The sequence below is a fragment of the Carcharhinus amblyrhynchos genome, chromosome 3, assembly GCF_965287045.1.
Source record: "Carcharhinus amblyrhynchos chromosome 3, sCarAmb.v2.hapA, whole genome shotgun sequence".
Lineage (NCBI taxonomy): Eukaryota > Metazoa > Chordata > Chondrichthyes > Carcharhiniformes > Carcharhinidae > Carcharhinus > Carcharhinus amblyrhynchos.
Window position 1 is genome coordinate 133645209 of NC_137326.1, and position 20883 is coordinate 133666091.

The following is a 20883-nucleotide window of genomic DNA, read 5'->3' on the forward strand; positions in this document are numbered from 1 at the left end:
GCTTCTTTGCTGATGAAGAATGGTCCAAGCTGCAAACGATGGGAGACTGACGACTTGATTGGCCTATCGAAGGAAGGTGACATAGCTATTGGCGGAGTTTTCAGCGTACACTTGAATGCTGATCCTCCGGATCTTTCCTTTCAAAATAAACCAGAAGCAGTAAAATGTAAAGGGTCAGTGAGACTTATAACTGTTCTATCATTTCATACTTCACAGATACCTGTTATGAATTTGTTCTTTGCGTAACCTAATATATTGCACCGAAGATGCATGAAGAGTCTCCTCCACCTTCACCCCATTTCCATTCAATTCATTTCATTCCTTCCTTTCATCTCATTCTTCCATTTTTATCACTTTTCTTCCTTACTTCTATATTTCCAAATCTCCAATCTCACTCTCCATCCTGTCTCCAAACTATCCACCCCCCCCCCCCCACCCCACCACCACCACCAGTGCACAAATCCTTTTTGGGGAGAGGACCGAGGCTAGAAATGGAGATAAGATAGGGATTGTCACATAAATTTCGGATAATAATCTGTGTGGAATAGGAAGTGTTAAGTCCTTCGATTTGCACGAGTAGTGTACGTCACTGGGCAGAAAGCATGAATTTGACATCATGAAGGCAGCACTAATTATCTGGTGACAGCGTTTGTACTGCATGAAATTTCCCTCTAGCGGCTGAGTTAGGGGAGAAAATGACACCAAGACAGGATAGAGAAAGCGGGACTAAAGATTAAACAAATAAACCTCGGAACTGGGGATGCCAGATACATGAAAGTATTTGGTCAGGGAGGACAAACTCAAGAACAACGTGCTAATCCTATTATTTTAGCAGGGAATGGCCCACCTCTGGGTATTCGTCATATGGCAATGATGAAGTGAAGTCGTAAATTTTTCAGGCTGTAAAGGGGATTCACAAAGAAATGTCAATTTAGATATATACTTGTAGAATAACTTCTCGCCATCCAAAATGCATGAGAAGTTTGTGACTGAATCCTTCCGTTTAAAGACCTTTCTGTCGAAGTAATCGACTCCATTATTGACTTTTGGTTTGCATTGCAGTTTCAGAACCTTTAACTGTGCCATTTAGTGAATTGTTAAGCTCTTGGGTGCAATATTCCAAAAACAATATGGATCCCTCATTCAACATAATCAAGTCGGATGCAATGCTGCTATTTGAAAACAAAATATTGACAACATTACCGGATCTGTGAAATTAAAACAACAATCATTGCCAATTTCATCCAGACAAAAATGCATTGTCTTCTTTTCTACAGCTTTTGGTCCAGGGGTTTTCGCTTTGTGCTGACGATGATTTTCGCCATTGAAGAAATCAACAAGAATCCAGGGCTGCTTCCTAATGTTACGCTGGGTTACCGGATTTATGATACTTGTACCATGCCGCCTTTAACACTGAAATCAACTTTTGAATTTTTGAACAGAGGTGAAGATAGGCCTTCCAATTTTCCTTGCACAATGTCTTCTACTGTCCCTGCCATTGTCGGCGAAATTGCATCATCGCTTTCTGTGGCAATGGCCACCTTAATCGGGATGTGGGTATGCCGGCGTTGGACTGGCGTAAACACAGTAAAAAGTCTGACAACACCAGGTTTTAGTCCAACCTATTTATTTGATAATATACTCACAAGCTTTCGAGGGACACCCTCTTCGTCAGGTGAATGGAGAGTCCTGGCCTCAGACAGAGCATATAAAGCACAGACAGTTTAGAGATTACTGATTAGAATGCGAATCTTTACACCTAACCTGCTGTTCAAGACCTGAAGTGGCTGATAATGTGAGTGGAAGGAGCACTGATCACAGTTTAAAGAGATGTGTATTGTCTCCAGACAGTACAGTAAGTGAGGTTTTGCAAACCCAGGCAAGTCACGGGGGTTACAGATAGTGCGACATGAACCCAAGATCCCTGTTGAGACCGTCCTCATGTGTGCCGAACTTGGCTATCAGTCTCTGTTCAGCGACTCTGCGCTGTCGTGTGTCATGAAGGCCGCCTTGGAGAATGCTTACCCGAAGGTCAGAGGCTGAATGCCCGTGACCACTGAAGTGTTCGCCAACAGGAAGGGAACAGTTGTAAGGAAATTTGTACTCAATATGTAAGCATGTTAGTACTTAGAGAATTTGTACTGAATAATTGTACCTAAACTGGATATGAAATACGGAATCACGGATAGTATTAGAGTGTCTTCCTTGAAGTAGAATTGGGATGGGTAATCAAGTATAGCTGATTTGTAACCTAATATAATCAAGTGTAGCAAATGTGATCAAAGCAGGAGACCCAGAGAAGTAGTATAGCAGTTACTTATTAGCAAATGCAACCAATAGTCCCTTGGGGGGACAATGGACACAACCCAGCTGTCCAGCTTGAGATTGACCGTAATAAAAAGGAAGTAATAAAGTGAGCATGTTTTTCTTCACATTCGGCCTAAGTCAGCTAAACCACTATTAGTGTACAAGCAGAGTCGTAAAGATAAAAGCAAGGGATGTAACCACCATGGTTTCAAGAAGAAAAGAGAGGAAACAGGGAGTGACCAATCTCAAGCAAAACAGATAAAGGGTCAGTGGGTCGTAAAAGCGAGATAAGGATCTTGAGGTATGGAGCTGAAATGTGCTTAAAAAGACTGTAAGCCGATGGCTCGTTGGAGTGTTCCGGACTTCCCGGCTTTATTCTCTTGTACTGGAAAATAAAGTCTACTGCTTGGAGGATTACAACTCAGACTCTCTGTTTCAATCGGGTTAAATAAGTTGTCGTCTTGGGGAACCACGACACAGTCTTGCCTGGTGACTGTCGAGCGATGTTCATTCATCCGTTGTCGTAGCGTCTGCATGGTCTCCCCAATGTACCATGCTTCGGGACATCCTTTCTTGCAACGTATCAGGTAGACAATGTTGGCCGAGTTGCAAGAGTATTTACCATGTACCTGGTGGACGGTATTCTCACGTGTGATGATGGTATCCATGTCGATGATCCGGCATGTCTTGCAGAGGTTGCTGTGGCAGGGTTGTGTGGTATTGTGGTCACTGTTCTCCTGAAGGCTGGGTAGTTTGCTGCGAACAATGGTCTGTTTGAGGTAAGCCCTCCGTATACACAGGATTTGCTCAGATGAGGAGGATCGTGACAGACACCTCCAGACCCTGAAAGATGCCCTCATAAGAACAGGATATGGTGCTCGACTCATAGATCGGCAGTTCCGATGCGCCACAGCGAAAAACCGCACCGATCTCCTCAGAAGGCAAACACAGGACACAGTGGACAGAGTACCCTTCGTCGTCCAGTACTTCCCCGGAGCGGAGAAGCTACGACATCTTCTCCGGAGTCTTCAACATATCATTGATGAAGACGAACATCTCGCCAGGGCTATCCCCACACCCCCACTTCTTGCTTTCAGACAACCACACAACCTCAAACAGACCATTGTTCGCAGCAAACTACCCAGCCTTCAGGAGAACAGTGACCACAATACCACACAACCCTGCCACAGCAACCTCTGCAAGACATGCCGGATCATCGACATGGATACCATCATCACACGTGAGAATACCGTCCACCAGGTACATGGTAAATACTCTTGCAACTCGGCCAACATTGTCTACCTGATACGTTGCAAGAAAGGATGTCCCGAAGCATGGTACATTGGGGAGACCATGCAGACGCTACGACAACGGATGAATGAACATCGCTCGACAGTCACCAGGCAAGACTGTTCCCTTCCTGTTGGCGAACACTTCAGTGGTCACGGGCATTCAGCCTCTGACCTTCGGGTAAGCATTCTCCAAGGCGGCCTTCATGACACACGACAGCGCAGAGTCGCTGAACAGAGACTGATAGCCAAGTTCCGCACACATGAGGACGGTCTCAACAGGGATCTTGGGTTCATGTCGCACTATCTGTAACCCCCGTGACTTGCCTGGGTTTGCAAAACCTCACTTACTGTACTGTCTGGAGACAATACACATCTCTTTAAACTGTGATCAGTGCTCCTTCCACTCATTATCAGCCACTTCAGGTCTTGAACAGCAGGTTAGGTGTAAAGATTCGCATTCTAATCAGTAATCTCTAAACTGTCTGTGCTTTATATGCTCTGTCTGAGGCCAGAACTCTCCATTCACCTGACGAAGAGGGTGTCCCTCGAAAGCTTGTGAGTATATTATCAAATAAATAGGTTGGACTAAAACCTGGTGTTGTCAGACTTTTTACCACCTTAATCGGTCCATTCAGGATCCCTATGGTAAGGTATCTAACCGGGTATGTTACATAGATCAATGAGCATAGCTGAATTAAAACCACCACAATTACCGATGAAGTGATAGTTTATTTCTTTTTAATGTTGAGTTCTTAGGCTGCAATGCATATTATACGTGAATTTCACAGAAGCCATTTCTTGATGAAAATATATTTACAAACTACCTAATATTATTAATAACTACACTGGGCACCGCATTATCAATAGAAAACTAAACATGCCCCAAATTGATAAGCAATGTTTTTCCCTTAGTCCAAACTATGATTAAATGCAACGAGGACTCAGGAAATGATGCAATAATGACCCGCAGTTTATCTGACTTCGCAATGTTATCAGAAAAGGCTAGGGAGACTGAGATTCTTCTCTCGAAGAGAGAAGGCTGAAGGGTAACTTGGGAGAATTCATTAAGATTAAGAATGGCTTCACTGGCTTTGACCAAGAGATGCTGCCTTGTGTGGAAGAGTCCAAAGCAAGGTGCCACAAAAAGAATATAGTCACTCGTGAATCCAAGATAGAATTCAGGGAATCCTTCCTCCTCAAATATTGGCAAATGTTCGCAACTACATGAAATGAGGGCAGGTGTATTGCACAGATTCCATTAGAGAAACTAGGCAAATTCATGGAGGCAAAGGAATGAACTGCACGTTGATTGTGCGGGGGGTGGGGGGGACAAATGTGAAGGATAAGAAAAATTGAGTGGTTGGGCAGAATGGACGACATTTCTGCCGTAACTTTCTGTGTAAACAAATGGTTTCTTCCATTTAAATATATTTTAAACGAAATGTATCAGCGATGCTATTCTGAACATTTTTTTTACTGAAGGTAGATTGAAAAATACTGGCCACTCAAGAAGGCAGCTTCTAAATTCACTGGTCAGATGTATCTTCCGGTTCAGATCAAATTTGCTCCGTTTCGTAGAATCCTACAGTGCAGAAGAAGGCCATTGGCCCATGGAGCCTGCGCCGACCACAATCCCAAACAGGTTCTATCCTCATAATCACATGCAGCTAGCCTAGCTAGTCTCCTCTGACACAAAGGGGCAATTTAGCATTGACAATCCATCTAACCCGCACACCTTTGGAGTCTGGGAGGAAACCGGTGCACCCAGAGGAAACCTACGCAGACATGGAGGGAACGAGCAAACTTCGCACAGATTGTGATCCAAGCTGGGAATTGAACCTGGTTCCCTGGCAGCAGTGCTAACCATTGTGCCACCATGCCGGTTTCTCAGGACCATGTTCCGTGCACTCTCCCTTGTACAAAGCTCAATTAGCTCGCAATAGGAACAGAAAGTGCTGGGAGGTCAGGCGACATCTGAGATCAGAGAAACAAAATTAGAGTTTCGAGGCAAATGTGACTCTTTGCGACTTGGGAACAACTTCGAAGAAGTCATCTGTTTCTCGCTCCACAGACACGGCCGGACTTGCTGGGCTGTTGCAGAACTTCCAGTTTCTATTTTCGAACTCCAGCATTTTGTTTTAATTTCATTGATTCGCTGGGGTGAAATTGTTGCCTTTCATTCCCTCTACCCTATTGGTTCCAGCTTCATATATTCTAATTCTGGTGCACTGCTCTTTCACATTGGGAAACATTCCAATTAAATTTGATGAAGAAGCTGGTTCACTAGTGAACCAGTGAACTTGGAAGTAAGTTGCTGTTGCTATAATTCAATCTACACGACCAAAATCAAGCCAAAAGAAGGAACAAAGACAATATAAAATATGGCAGATGTTTCAACCATGCTTTGAAACAGCAGTGCTAACCATTGTGCCAGGTCTGTGTGAACAGCAAATTATTTGCTCGTGTTCTCTTGGCAAATCCACCGTCCCGCCCGGCCACTAGAATCAGATCGGACGAGGGGCGGAGTACGGTTGACTTCGGGTGGGATTTTCCGGTTTCACGGCAAGCGCGGCCGGAAAATCCCGCCAACATTGTCCATGTAACTGAAGCCATATACCCTGGTTTCACTCCAGCGTGTCCAGAGTATGGAAACTCACAGAAAAAGAGTAAATCTAAGTTAATGTTACAATTTTCACCCCTCACTGGGGGCATTATGTAACTATAACACTTTCTTCCACAGATGCAGTTTGACTTGAATGTTTGCACCATTTACTGGGAAGTCAATGAAGAATTATCATTGTCCACAGAATGAAATTTAACATGCTTCCAATTGAATTCTCCGCAGGTCAGCTACTTTTCCACCTGCGCATGCCTTAGTAACAGGAAGAAATACCCATCATTTTTCAGAACCATACCAAGCGATTATTTCCAGGCGAGAGCCTTAGCCCAACTCGTAAAGCGCTTTGGCTGGACATGGATCGGGACGATCAAAAACAACGATGATTACGGTAATTTTGGCATGCAAGCTTTCACCGAAGCTGTCCAACAATTAGGAGTTTGCATTGCTTTCTCCGAGTCCATTCACAGAACAGACCGCAGAGACAAGTTACTGAGAATCGTAGATGCTATAAAGAAATCTTCCACTAAAGTAGTTGTGGCGTTCGTTGCGCCTGCGGAAATGACAGTTTTATTGAATGAGATGGTATGAAAGAATGTGACGGGTGTGCAATGGATAGGAAGCGAGGCTTGGGTATCCACGCAATTTCTACCTCAGGAAGAAAGCAGACGATTTGTCTCCGGCACACTCGGAGTCGCAATTCGGCAGGTCGATATACCAGGACTGAGAGAATTTCTCATGGATGTCCATCCTTCACTGTATCCAGGCAACATTTTAGTGAAGGAGTTTTGGGAATCAACCTTTGGCTGTACGCTGATGAGTACAGCGAACAAAACAGGTCAAGTGCAACCAGCCTTGTTGAAAGAATGCACCGGAGGAGAGGATTTACACACAATACACAATGAATTTACTGATGTTTCGCAGTACAGAGTTACCTACAATGTATATAAAGCTACGTATGCAATAGCCCACGCTCTTCACAATATGCTGTCGTGTGAACATGGCAACGGACCATTTCCCCAAAAAGGTTGTGCAAATATCTCAAGTTTTCAACCTTGACAGGTAAGAGGGTCAATTTTTAAACAGTTGGATAATTTAAAATTAGTATATCTATAAACTTTTTGTAAATTCTTATAGGAAATAAAGCGATATTATGTGTCTTAAATTTGTTCCAAACAAAATGTTGCTAAATTCTGCTTTCTTGATTCTATTTCAAGGCTTCTGCATTACATGAAAACTGTTAATTTCACTACCAAAATCGGTGAAAATATCTATTTTGATGAAAATGGAGACCGTAGCCACATATGATATCGTAAACTGGCAGCCCAATTCCGCTGGCGGCGTGGATATTGTAGGTGTTGGAGTCTATAACCGATCAGCTCCTCCAGGCCAGGAATTTGTGATAAAGGACGAAGCAATTGTATGGAATGGAGGTCAGATCACGGTAGGGACAATAGAATCATAAAATCCCTACGGTGCAGAAGGGGGCCATTCGGCCCATAGAGTCGGCACCATTCATAATCCCACCCAGACCTATCCCGTGTACCCCGTATTTACCCAACTAGCCCCCCTGACACTAAGGGGCAATTTAGCCTGGTCAATCAACCTAACCCACACATCTTTGGACTGTGGGAGGAAAACGGGGCACTCGGAGGAAACCCACGCAGACACGGGGAGAGCATATGGACGCTATACAGACAGTAATCCAAGCCGGGAATTGAACCCAGGTCCTTGGCGCTGTGAGGCAGCAGTGCTAAGCATGGTGCCACCGATCCCCACGATAAAGATGCAGCAGTGCACCAAATAGAGGAGATAAGATCGAAAACAGCAGCCTTGCATCTTCCTGAATGCAATTGCATTGAAATCAGTACGCATGCCCTCTTCGGCAATTTTAGCTGTCAAGTGATATTTAGAGAATGACCCGTGAATGAAAATCTTATGGATCTCACGTTTAACAGTATTAATGTTACATCTATCTCAATCTCTAGGACAGAGTTTTACTGACGCCATCCTTTCCGTGAATAAATATGCCCTGAATTCTCCCCTGAATGGTTTGCCTCTGTGTTTATGCCTCCCATTTCTTTTCTGTTTCCTGGATTGGGGCGTTACTGGAACAGGGGCAGCTATGGTCCAAATCTAATTGCCCTTAATATAAGGGTTTGCTCGCAATTCTAGCGGGCAGTTATGGGTCTATCACATTGATGTGAGTCTGGACATACATTGCATTGATTAGTTTACTATCAAATAAATCGGTTGGACTTAAACCTGGTGTTGTCAGACTTCTTACTGTGTTTATCACAGTCCAACGCCGGCATCTCCACATCATCAGCTGCCAGATGCAGCCTTATAATGGATTTTATAATTGTCGAGAAACATACCTGCCTTCCAGTCTAGCTCACTACGGCACGGTGGCACAGTGGGTAGTACTGCTTCCTCAGAGCTCCAGGGACTTGTGCTCTATTCCCGGTTTGGGTCATTGTATGGATTTTGCACATTCTCGCTGTACCTGTGTGGGTTTCCTGCAGGTGCTCCAGTTGTGGCCATACTAAATTCTCCCTTAGTGTAAACAAACAGGCGCCAGAGTGTGGCAACTGGGGGATTTCCATAGTAATCTAATTGCAGTGTGAATGCAAGCCTACTTGTGATTAATAAATAAACTTTAAATTCTCATGTTCAAAATGCTATTAGTTTTAGTTTTTGAAATTTCATTTCCCCGAGTTCGACTTTAATTTCGCTAACATTTCAGTTGGCTGGTGAGAGATGACCTACCTTCTATAAATTCACAATGGGTCACTCCAGTCAGCGGAAATGTCCCCAAGTGCCCAGTCTTCCTGTTACTAATTATTACGTTAACACGCCTAGAATTTCCCGAAATCTCCCTTTTACTTTCCTTAGGTAATGGAGCGAACTTCGAAATATCGCGGGATAAATATTAGTGACTGTATCTTCTTTATAATAAGGTTCCAAGAGCAGTTTGCTCTGAAAGTTGCCCACATGGGACGAGGAAAGCCACAAGGAAAGGACAACCCATTTGCTGCTTTGACTGCATAAAATGCGCTGAGGGTGAAATTAGCAACAGCACAGGTACAGACAAGGGGGGAATTGCGTTGTGTGACGCTGTGCTTGGTGAGAACTGATTTCCTCTGATTTTTCAATGAAAATGCATCGCGCGAAGGAACATTTTTCAGATGCTTGTTTTTTCCCTCGAAATGCAGACGTTAAACAAATTCTTGCTTAGTTTGCTGTGTTAAGAGGAGGAAATTTCATCCCTGGGATTTTTAATAACTATTATTTAGTGTAAATAAAGTTTTCCTTCTTGTGTTCTATGTATTTATATTTCTTTCAGATTCTTCAGATTGCATGAAATGCCCATGGGAATACCGCTCGAACCCACAACGAGACGAGTGCATATTGAAGGAGATTGAATTTCTTTCTTTTGGGGATCTGATGGGGATTATTTTGGTGACATTGGCACTGTTTGGAGCCTCTCTAACGATCGGTGTATTTGTGCTGTTTCATGCGTACAGAGACACTCCTATCGTTAAAGCCAACAACTCGGAGTTGAGTTTCCTGCTGCTTTTTGCATTGATTCTGTGTTTTCTGTGTTCAATTACATTCATCGGAGAACCTTCCCCCTGGTCTTGTGTGCTACGTCCCACAGCATTCGGCATCATTTTTGTCCTTTGTATTTCTTGCGTTTTGAGCAAAACAGTTGTTGTGGTGATGGTATTTAGTGCAATTCTTCCAGGCAGTAACAAGATGAGGTGGTTTGGGCCTGTTCAGCAACGCCTTTCTGTTTGTGCACTTACATTAGTACAATGTTTAATATGCACGCTTTGGCTAAGAAATCACCCCCTTATCCTCTAAAGAACAGTGATTATTTTAAGGAAATCATTGTTTTTGAATGCAATGTAGGTTCGCCGATAGCCTTTTATTGTGTGCTTGGCTATATTGGGTTTCTGTCTTGTGTGTGTTTTGTGGTGGCTTTTCTAGCTCTACAACTTCCAAACAATTTCAATGAAGCTAAACACATCACGTTTAGCATGATTATCTTCTGCGCTGTCTGGATAACTTTCATTCCAGCCTATATAAGTTCCCCGGGTAAATATACCGTAGCTGTGGAAGTGTTTGCTATTTTGGCATCCAGTTTTGGACTTGCTTTCTGTATTTTTGCTCCCAAATGCTACATTATCCTTCTGAAAAAAGAAATGAACACAAACAAGCACATGATGGATAAAATGGCTTCCAAGGATCTTTAATTCTGTCTCCAAGGCTTTTGTAATACAACCTCGCTGAAGCGTCTGTATTGACTCGTGATAAATGCTGTTAGCATTTTAATGTTACGAATTTGAACATTGGAATAAACTACAAAGTGCTTGTAAAATGTCCGAATTTCACTCTGGACAAATGTAACTTTGCGGCTGCTTGTACTCAAATCAGTCTTTACTTTAACCTCTCACTGACGGAAGGTACTTGGCTTAGAGGCAGAGGCGGGCGTGTGGGAGGGAGAGTGAAGCGAGGAGAGATAATCGTAGAAGGAGCAAAATATCACAGAGCTTCTTCTCATCACGCCTCAATTGTAAAACATGGATTTAATGTTTCTTTGAAATGGATGTAATTTTCTGAAAAGCAATTTCGCCCATTTTAATACATTTCTTTCGCTTCTATTTATGTCCAGAAAGGTCCTTGGGTCCCAGAGTGTTGGCTTGCATTCTATTAAAAACCAGGGTACATAGTTAAATCGGCAAGGCTTTCTTGGCACCTTACTATTATTCTTTTGCCTTCTCAGAGTGACTTAACATCTTCCTTTATTAGTTCAGATCACTTTTTTCAATATTATGCTGGAGTGATTAGTGTGAGGTAGCATTAAGGTTTCATAGAACACAGAACATTACAGCGCAGTACAGGCCCTTTGGCCCTCGATGTTGCGCCGACCAGTGGAACCAGTCTAATGACCCTCTAATCTAAACTATTCCAATGTTATCCATATGCCTATTCACTGACCATTTGAACGCCCTTAAAGTTGGCGAGTCCACAACTGCTGCAGGCAGGGCATTCCACGCCCTTACTACCCTCTGAGTAAAGAACCTACTTCTGACATTCGTCCTATAATTATCACCCCTCAATTTAAAGCTATGTCCCCTCGTGTTAGCCATCACCATCCGAGGTAAAAGGCTCTCACTGTCCACCCTATCTAACCCTCTGATCATCTTGTATGCCTCAATTAGGTCACCTCTTAACCTTCTTCCCTCTAACGAAAACAACCTCAAGTTCCTCATAAGGCCTTCCCACCAAACCAGGCAACATCCTGGTAAACCTCCTCTGCACCTTTTCCAATGCTTCCACATCTTTCTTATAATGCGGCGACCAGAACTGTACGCAATACTCCAAGTGCGGCCGCTCCTGAGTTTTGTACCTAGTAGTACAAAAGTTTCAGTGGTGGTGAGCGAGTGGCGCTTTCACTTAGTCGGAACATTGGGAATAAAGAACCTCTCTAGAGAGCTTAACTCAACAATGCTAATGTTGTAGTGTAGCACTGAGGCAATGCTTCTTTAATGGAGGTACCATGTTTTGAATGAGAAGTTAAATCAAGTTTCATTCTGTACCCGACCTCCCCGCAGCCACTCTTAAAATATGCCATTGTTGTATTTCATTGATAAGGAATCGCATTCTCCCGGCGTCCTGAGCAACATTATTTTCTAAATCAGTGTCACTATCACATTTTTGTTTCTGAAACCTTGTTCCGCGTCTTGCCTGTTCGTTTCCTAGATTCGAACATTAGCTACTGATGACAACGAAACCGTTGTCGATTGTTGTAGCAACCCATCTGGTTCACTCATATATTTCAGGGAAGGAAATCTGCCATCCTTACCTGCTCTGACCTACATGGGACTCCAGAACCATATCAATGTGGTTTGACTCTCAACTGCCCTCTGAAATGGCCGAGCAAGCCACTCAATTCAAGAGCAATAGAGATGGGCAATAAATGCAGGCCAGCCAGTGATGCCCCTGACTCACAATGAATAAAAAATCAAAGGTACAGATTTGTGACATCCAGCGATAGTGAAAGGCGCAATATAAATGCAAAACTCTTAGTTTGCATTCTTGGATTAATCATATACCGAAGTGCCGCAATTATATGGGCCACGCGAAGTTCGAAGGACATGCATTGTTCATTCTGTGTGCCACTGCTTGTTGGAGCGGGTGGGAATGTAGGTGGTGTTGGCGGGGCGGGGACCGAGGGTGGTGGGGGGGGGGAGTGGATGCGGGGAGGAGGTACGCCGAAATTTCGAGTTCACTGGATGGCAAAAGGCAGAGATATTAGAATGAGGCAGAAAAAAATAATCTTATGACACATGTAGATTTCATGATGCAATCGAGAGTCAAGCAGAACATTGAACTATGGAGATTTCTAAAATAGGACGGCAGAGGGAGGGAGTATGACAATAAATTGCGGGCTAACATTGAACATAACTAAGCGTCTTTTAAACCATATCAATAGCAAAAGGATAGTCAAAGGAAGAGTGCAGTCAAATTGGCTCAAAGATCGCTCACTGGTGACCTTTTATGCACCGTCAGACCCTTTGGTTGTGTCCATGACACCTCTGTCAACTCTCTCCCGAATTTCCTTATCACCGACCTTCTATTTTTGTGCACCTGCTCCACCACGCTCTCAAAAGCAGTATAAAACTCGACGCAGCACTTTCTAACCAAAAGAGAAAATGCTGGGAAATCTTAAGGAGGGAAAAGAGCTATAAGGAGGGAAAAGAGCGGGCGTTTCGACTGCACAAGACTCTTTGTCAAATCTCTACCTGTCTTCAGCTCTGAAGAAGAGTTTTGTAGACTCAAAACTTTGACTCCGTTTCTCCCTACAAAGGTCTCGTCAGGCCTGTACTTCCCAGCATTTTCTGATTTTACTGTACACTTTAGCTAATCATGCCAACTTCAAGGGTGGTGGAAGTTCTCAAATTCTGCAAGCCTCCCACTTTTTGGCTTTCGGGAGTTGAACATTTGCTACATTTTTTCCATGCATAGATGTTTGTGCCATCGGAATGAACGGAGATGTGTTCTAAGTGTCTTCTGTGAGACAGCCAGTTACTTATCCAATCGGCCAAATTTCCTTCTATCCCACACCTCCTTACTTTCTTCATGAGCCTACCATGGGGAACCTTATCAAACGCCTTACTAAAATCCATGCATATGACATAAACTGCTCTACCTTCGTCTACACACTTAGTTACCCCCTCAAAGAATTCAATCAAATTTGTGAGGCAAGACTTACCCCTCACAAAACCGCGCTGAAATATTATCCTCCTGAGGCAGGAAATGAATACGAAGAAATGCTTGATGGGTTAAATTGTTACATTGAATCATTGACTCAAAAAGCACAGAAGCAGACCATTTACCTTATGTCCTCTCATTGCATGAATTAACCATTTAACCCAACTACATTTCTCTTTCCCCCATTGCCCTTCTCAATATTTGACAATTCTTCACATATGAAGTTGATGGGGCTCACAATGCAATTGAGCCAGATGCTGTTTCATGGGATGAGTTGAAACTCACGTTGCAGCGTTAAGAATAAAATTGTAAAAAGTTATTCAATTAAAAGAACTGGGAAAAGATTTCAATGTCATAAACAAGAGGATTCTGCGGCAACGTATATTGCATTTGAGATGCGATGATGCCAGTCAAATAAATGTTAAAAATTGCAGCAGGGAAATGCCTGGAAGATTGGGAAACTACGTTAAAGCAAAGATGGAACTGACAAAATAATCAACGAAGTTTTTTTTTTAATTCTCTATGGTATCCCACATGCTCTCTGCACAGGAGGCAATGTGTCCTAAATTCCATCCCTCATGTTAGGTTGTTGTAATTGTTCCATGAGAACTCCGCTTTTGACGAAAACCATTCTCTTCCTATTCTCCACAACACACCTTTAATGTAGTAAAACTTCCCAAGGCGCTTCACAAGAGTGTTATAAAGCAAAAGATTTGGGCATAATGCAAGAGAGTGGGGCAAGTGGGCCGGCGGCCACTGGATGGGCCGAATGGCCCCCCTTTGCCCTGTTGCGATTTCTTGTGACTTTGTGGTCAGACACGTGGTCGATACTGAGGAAAATAATGCTAATCAATCCATAGAGTGAAGAAAGACTGGCAGAGTGGAAGGGGATTTAAGGACGGAATTTTAGAGCTCAAGACGGAGCAACTGAAGGTACGGCCAGTAGTGGTGTAGCAACTAAAATCGGGAATGCTCATGAGGTCAGAATTACATGAGGGCAGATCACAGTTCGCTCTAATTCTGTTTTTGTCTGAGTGGATGATATGTTTAAATGTGCAGCTTCATTTATTTTGTTATCCACAGCCGTGCGCCTGTGGTCCCTTAAAGGTGTGGGCGCAGATAGCTGGGAGGGTTGGAGGTATGTATTGATCACATAGATGAGCTGTTGTTTTACCGAGAGGCCCTACGTGTCAGCGAGAAGAAGGTGAATGAGTCTTGGGGTGAATAGGAACACAGATCACCAAGTTTTCGAGACCCTCAAGCCTACAGAGTTCAGAGTGTGGGAGACCAGCCAATGCAGTCCGTGTTGGGAGTATTCAAGTCTATAGGTAACAAAATTATGAATAAGGGTTGCTTATTGCATCCCAATATATTGATTACACAATCTTCAGTTTAATTTTAAAATGCCGAAATGTTTTCCATGTACACTTTTGCAATATCCTATATGGCTCAATTTTTGTCACAGGTTTGACCAATCAACAGAAAAGTCTATTGCAATCTTCAACATTTTCAACATTCCTTGCTTCGATCAAATACACATTTTTCTTTTCGAAAAAATCTCCTACCTGAGTTTCCCTCGAATTCCCCCAGAAGTCTTCACCGCTTCCCATTCATTCAGACCTCGTTCTTACGCAATTTTAATTGTAATTAACTTTCAGTGGTTCAAAAACTCATCACTGTATAACCCAACTAAAAAGATGCCTTACGCGCAACGTTTCATTTTTTGACAGTTAACGATCTCTGGCATCTTTGACTGTGGATGTGGGCGTGATTTTCAGTACAGTTGCCGTTACACAAAGGACCATGTCTCTTACATATGAAGACATCTGGTGATTTTCTTCACATCCAATCGAGCCTACTTATTCTTCGTTTCCATGTGGAGCTATGAGGCAGCAGTACCAACCACTGTGCCACCGTGCCGCCCATAGTTTTCCCCTAGTTCTAGAACCTGCATCCAGTGGCAATAATTTATCTTTATTTTCCCTGTCCTTTCCTGTTAATATCTTGAAGGTTTCGATCAGATAACCCCCTTAATTTCTAGGGAAAATAGCCTAATTTTTGCAATCTTTCCCAGAAGTCGAGGCATCATTCTTGCAAATCTACACCGCACTCCTTGCAAGGCCTATATATCCTTCCTAAGGTGCCCAGATCTGCTCACAGTACCAAGTGGCATCTAGCCAGGGTTTTGTACAGCTGCATTATGATTTCTGCGTCATTATATTCCAGTCCTCTAGATATAAAGGCCAGCATTCCATTAGCCTTCTTGATTATTTTCTGTACATTTAGGTGGCATTTTAAAGATCTATGCACTGGAACTTCCGCCAGCTCCGCCCCCCTCCCCCTCCCCACCCCCTCACTCAAAGTCTCTTTGGACTCCACTGTATTTACCTTCATACCATCGAGAAAGTACCCTGATACATAACTTTTCGGCCCAGAATGGGTAACCTCACAGTTGCTGACATTGAAATCCATCTGCCACAGTTTTACCCATTCTCCTCATCTATCAATACCCCTTTTTAATTCATGCCAATATCTAAATGATCCACAATACCATCTAACTTTCTGTTATCAGCAAATTTGGATATATGACTACCTATGCCATTATCCAAGTCTAATTACTGTGAATAATTGAGGTCGCAGCACAGATGTACGAGTCACACCCTTCCATTTTGAGTACCTACCCATTATCCTACTTTCTGTCGGCTGCCACTCAACCAGTTTCCCAGCCGTGTCAGTAATTTGCCATCAATTCCGTGGGCTTCTACCTTAGTTAACGGTCTTTCATGCAGGAATTTATCAAATGCCTCCTGGAAGCCCGTATAAACAACATCCATAGAGATTCTATTGCCCACTGCATAAATTCCCTCCTCAAGAAAATCAGTGAGTTTGTTGGGCATGATCTATCCGTTATGACTTCATGCTGGCACTCCCTGATTAACTGAAGATTTTCGAGATGTTCAGTTAATCTGTCATTGATTATGGGATCCAACAATTTCTGCATCACAGAGGTTAGACTAATCCGTCTGTAATTCCCTAGTTTTCCACTTTCACCCTTTTTAAAAAGCAGAGTGAGCTGAGCAAACGGAGAAGGGGAAGAGGAAAATTTGAAACAGGCGAATTTCCTTGACCAATATGTTCTTAGCTTCAAGTATGGGGGGGGGGGGGGGGGGGAAACATTTCTGAAGCTGCTGCTCTGGAATGAGGTGAACCAAATTGGACCAGGTACCTGGGCAGAACATTTGGGCAAGCGTCAGCATTCGCCTTCAACTGGAAATGAAGGAAAGCAATGACCAATCTAAAATAGAACTTCCAAATTGGGAAAGGATGAACTTCAATGGGAAAAAAGGGGCAAAATGAGTAAGATTGACATGAAAAACTGTAATGAAACAATGAGTAATTTTCAAAAGGAAAATGCTGCAGGTACAGGCAGACATGCTGGCATCGTTTAAGAATTACCTGGATAGTCACATGAGCAGCCTGGGAATAGAGGGATACAAACGAATGGTCTAGTTGGACCAATGTGCGGCACAGGCTTGGAGGGCCGAAGGGCCTGTTTCCTGTGTTGTACAATTCTTTGTTCTTTGTTCGTTCTTTATAACAAAAGTGAATGAAAGTCAGGACACCTTGGATGACCAGAGTAATAAGGACTATAATGAAACAGAGAGAAGGTTCTGTTTTGTAAGGTTTTGGGTTCGGAAGGAACAGATCCATTAGCAATGTTCTACAAGCCATCCGTTGACCAGAAACTGAACTGGGCTAATCATATAAAGCCTGTGGCTACAAGAACACATCAGAGGCTGGGAATTCTGTGGTGAGTAATTCATCTTCAGACGTCCCAAAGCAGGCTCACTATCTATCTACAAGGCACAAGTCAGGAGTCTGATGAAAAGCTATCCACTTCTCTGCATGAATGCACTTTCAGAAACACTCAAGAAACTTGACATGATCCTGGCCAAACAGTCCATTTGATTAGCACTGAATCCATTGCCTTCAAAGTTGGCTCCCTTCACAACTGGTGCGCAATGGCAGCAGTGCGTACCATCTATAAGACACATTACAGCAATTCACTAAGGCTCCTTCAGTAACATCTCCCAATCCCATCTCTACACTTTGAAGAACCATGACTGTGGATGCATAGGAACCCCACTCTTTTCAGGTTCCACTTCAAGCCACATATCATTTCGACTTTAAACTATATCACTGTTTCTGCATTGTCGCTGGTCAGAATTCTTTTCTTAACATCACTACGGTCATACCTACATCACATGGAGTGCAGTGGTTCAAACAAAAGGCATCTTCCTAAGGGCATCAGGAATGGGAAATACGTGTTGGTATAGCTAAAGATGCTCACGTCCCGTGAAAGAGTCAAAAAAAGAATCCTAAGTAGTCAAGCATTCGTAAGGAAATTTAAGATGATTTATTAAGAAGCAGCAATTTAGGTAAGTTGTATTTGCTAATTGAACAGGAAACCTATACAGCACGTGGTAGTTAAGAAAGGCTCACTGATGTTCGAGGTTTAAAGCACAGTCAGTCCAGCATACGTTAGTTTCAAGACCTCATGCTGGCAGGTTCTGCTCCCCAGCCGAGGTATCAGGGAATTTTCTCTCCGTCTTCCTCCATTTTCCCTGGTTCACCTTCCTGATGAATAAGACAGCCACATGACGATAAATGCTTCCTGCGCCCTAGAATTCTTTGATATACTTTTTGCTCGGGCCTGATCGTTTACCTTATGTCAATAATCAGCGCAAACGTTCCTGACCAATGAATGCAGAACATGTACAGAAGCAGGAAGGTCAACAGTCACCCCTGTCTATCATTTTGGCTTGATGCCTAACTATTGGTGTATGGAATGTATGAAGGCTTCTGGCAATCAGCTGAGGAATGTTTGTAGATCTAATGAACTCTTTCGAGGAACACAATCATTGTGATCATTATCTCTATTTTGTCTTAACCGCTAACATCTTTGAATTGTTTATTTTTTAAGGGAGAGAAAGTAATGCTGTGACAGCTAATTTAACAGATCTAATTCACTAGCGTTCTACATAATTCTAAAAATATAATTTCTTAGGTCTCCATATTTGTTGAGTTCTCCCTACGAAAAGCAAATTTACTTATTGACTTCTCACAACTAATTTTTAAGGAATGTAGGGACATTGGAATTGGGAGAAAATTCAGCTCTTCGAACCTGCGCCGCCATTCAATCAGATCATTGCTGCTCTCTCCCTGGTCTCAAATCGATCTTCTCACCTGTTCCCCAGATCCTCTTATCCCTTATTTATTAGAAATATATCTATCTCTTAGCTAACCTAGCTATTCTTAAGGCACAAAATAATTTCCCTAATTTGTCGATTACTTCTAGTGGATAACATACTAACGCTACTAGAATTACCTGGTTATAGAATCCTACAGTGCAAAAGGAGGCCATTCGGCCCTCGAGTCTTCACTGAGCACAATCCTGCCCAGGCCCTATCTCCATCACCCCATGCACCTACCCTAGCGAGCCCGCCTGATACTAAGTGACAATTTAGCACGGTCAATCCACCCAACCCGACATCTTTTGACAGTGGGAGCAAAACGATGCACCGGAAGGAACCGCACGCAGGCACGAGGAGAATATATAAACTCCACACAATTGTTTACACAAGATGTACATCAAATGCATTTTTGAGGAAGTTTTGAGAGTTCAGTTATTTCACTCAGCCAAGCATCGTGTTAATAAGAATATTTCAGACTGTGGTTGGTGCAGGAATGCCTTACTGTCGCAGGCAGGGGAATGTGTACTCCATTTCAACTTTCTCAGCAAGCTAGCTTTAACGGCAACTTGTCCGAAAAATGCTAGTTGTTTGCTGGGCAACCGAACCTGGGTCCCTGGCGCTGTGAGGCAGCAGTGCTAACCACGGTGCCACTTGCATCCAATGACAACCTCGTACTGTTGCTACTGAAATTTCGAGCCAATGCCATCTCAGCTATGGTGGATCCTACGCCTGACGCCATATGATAGATTTTGGGTTCGGGAGCAGCAGATTCCTAAGATAGGCAGTCGTCGGCAATTATAAGGTCATTATTAATGGTATTAAGAAGAAGCAATTTAGATATAATGCGTTAGTTAAACCTAAACAATGAATGACATTTGTGAGAGCTTCACTTATCCTAGACGGCAAATGGATGTTTAGCATAGAGTGTGTCGATCTCAGTGGCTTGTGATGGTAATATTCTCTTCTCTCGCCAGTGTTACGGAACTCTTCGTGTTCTTTTATCTTTCCTGGTCCATATTTCAGTTCAAAAAGATGGCTGCTTGACAAGGACTGCCAGCTGATGAGGAATATCCAAGCACTTGTTAATATATTTCTTGGAGATGGTAATTTATTCCATGTGAATCCCCTGTTCAAACATAAGAACATAAGAAATAGGAGCAGGAGTAGGCCATCTAGCCCTTCGAGCCTGCCCCGCCATTCAATAAAATCATGGTTGATCTGAAGTGGATCAGTTCCACTTTCCCGCTTTCTCCCCATTACCCTTAATTCCCCTATCAAAAACCTAACTACCCGTGACTTAAATACATTTAGATAGGTTGTCTGACATGTCTGACCAATGAACACAGCACAGGTACCTAAGATGTCAGAGTTGTCAACTTTCCCCACTGTCCATCATTTTGGCTTCATTTACCTTAAGCTAGAGGCTGCTTGCAAAACATCGGGATATGCGGGGCACAAGAGGGTTTCCTGCTTTTGGTTCAGGAATGTTTGGAGAGTCTGGTGACTTCAATGCAGGGAATGCATGAGGGAGTAAAGTACCCGGAAGAAACCCATGCAGACACAGGGAGAACATAAAGAAGCCACACAGGCAGTCACCCAAGGACGGAGTTGAACCCAGATCCTTGGCTCTGTGAGGCAGCAGTGCTAACCAGGGTGTCATCGTGTTGCCCACAGAATGAGGGAAGTGGATAGTAAGATTGGGACGAGGATGAAAGGGGAGGGATGAAAAGAGTGGAATGGGATGGCATGAGAAGACGACAAGGAGTGCATGAGAGGCGCGGCCTGGAGGAGGGGGTGAGATGAGGGAGTGGATTATGTATGGTAAAACGGTGGGGGTCAATTATTTGATATAATTTATTCAAACATTAGCTTCTGTGCTAGCAATGAAGATTCATAAGAACATAAGAAATAGGAGGAGGAGTAGGCCATCTAGCCCTTCGAGCTTGCCCCGCCATTCAATAAGATCATGGCTGATCTGAAGTGGATCAATTCCACTTTCCCGCTTTCTCCCCATTACCCTTAATTCCCTTGTCTATCAGAAACCTACCTATCCGTGACTTTAATATATTCAGTGAGGTAGCTTCCACCACTTCAATGGGCAGAGAATTCCAGAGACTCACTGCCCTTTGAG

General features: G+C 43.2%; 1 protein-coding gene and 1 pseudogene across 1 annotated transcript in view; one reads left to right on the top strand and one right to left on the bottom strand.

Moving 5' to 3' along the window:
• The window catches only part of LOC145341146 (extracellular calcium-sensing receptor-like), a 51724-nt gene extending 41908 nt beyond the window's left edge, over positions 1 to 9816 (bottom strand). The window contains exon 1 of the mRNA XM_080186038.1: positions 9750 to 9816. The gene's annotated coding sequence lies outside the window, so the exon portion shown is untranslated. The remainder of the gene's footprint in view (positions 1 to 9749) is intronic.
• Positions 37 to 10475, top strand: LOC145341145 (extracellular calcium-sensing receptor-like; annotated as a pseudogene).
• The last annotated feature ends 10408 nt before the right edge of the window (positions 10476 to 20883 follow it).